Source organism: Limulus polyphemus, unplaced genomic scaffold, assembly GCF_000517525.1.
Source record: "Limulus polyphemus unplaced genomic scaffold, Limulus_polyphemus-2.1.2 Scaffold9273, whole genome shotgun sequence".
Taxonomy (NCBI): Eukaryota; Metazoa; Arthropoda; class Merostomata; order Xiphosura; family Limulidae; genus Limulus; species Limulus polyphemus.
Window position 1 is genome coordinate 1 of NW_013674883.1, and position 1,659 is coordinate 1,659.

Consider the following 1,659-nt stretch of genomic DNA (forward strand, 5'->3'; position numbering starts at 1 on the left):
ATATTATGTATAATGGGTAAATAGTTAATGAGACTATCTATAGTAACTAAATTATAAATATTGTGTATAATGGGTAAATAGTTAATGACTTTATTTATACTAATTAAATTATAAATATTATGTATAATGGGTAAATAGTTAATAAGACTATTTATAGTAATTAAATTATAAATATTGTGTATAATGGGTAAATAGTTAATGAGACTATTTATAGTAATTAAATTATAAATACTTTGTACAAGTTAAAGCAAAAACACCCAGATTTATAATGCTTTTAATAAACTTATTCTCATAAAAGTGAAAATAAAATAGTTGTATTCCATTGGAAGTCCTCTAACTTGTTTAAACAACTGATTTAAATATATATATATAATTATTATAAATACAGAAACTTAATATACCCTTTATATATATATTATTTTTTTTGTAGTTAAGCACAAAGCTATACAATGGCCTATCTGTGCTGTGCCCACTACAGGTATTGAAACCCGGTTTCATAATTAAAATCTTGATCAGCCTCAAAACAACGATACTCAGCTGGTAATGGTCCAGTTTTTCTGTAATCAGACGTGGGCTAACGTGTTTCATTCTAGATTTCATAAGCATAATATGAGGGCTGAATTTAGCTGGCCTGTCTCGACCTCTTCTTTGTACGGAAGAACATAGAATTTCGTGTACAGTAAGCTTTTTTTTTTTATTTTGCTTGGCTTATTATACGAAACTAATAGCTTCAATCGCTCCGTCGAAGTCTTTTAACCTTTTAAACATGTTAATTTATGCAGCAGACCAAATATTTGTTTAGTAGGGTGGGGTCCCTTTTAACCTTTTAAACATGTTAATTTATGCAGCAGACCAAATGTTTGTTTAGTAGGGTGGGGTCCCTTTTAACCTTTTAAACATGTTAATTTATGCAGCAGACCAAATGTTTGTTTAGTAGGGTGGGGTCCGTACCAGATTCAGTTAGGTTTGAACCAAATACCGTTAACGCAGCACGACTGACACTTTTATTATCTACACGTTTTAAAAAGAAGTACTTTTGGGGCAATCTGCAGGTCACGGGTTCGAATCCTCGTCACCGAACATGCTCGCTCTTTCAGCCACGAGGGCGTTATAATGTAATGGTCAATCCCACTAGTCGTTGCCCAAGTGTTGACGGTGAGTAGTATTTACTAGCTACCTTCCTCTAGTTTATCACTGCCAAATTTGGGACAGCTAGCGCAGAGTCATCGAGTACCTTTTGCGTGAAACTAAAAAAAATCAACAAGAACTGTTTAAAATGTTATATTTACTTTATAATATATAAATTATCTAAACTGATAAGACTATACTAGAGGGTACTCATGTAAGGTTATATTAAAAAGGTTTCAGTTGTTTAAAATGTTATATTTACCTTATAATATATAAATTATCTAAACTGATAAGACTATACTAGAGGGTACTCATGTAAGGTTATATTAAAAAGGTTTCAGTTGTTTAAAATGTTATATTTACCTTATAATATATAAATTATCTAAACTGATAAGACTATACTAGAGGGTACTCATGTAAGGTTATATTAAAAAGGTTTTAGTTGTTTAAAATGTTATATTTACCTTATAATATATAAATTATCTAAACTGATAAGACTATACTAGAGGGTACTCATGTAAGGTTATATTA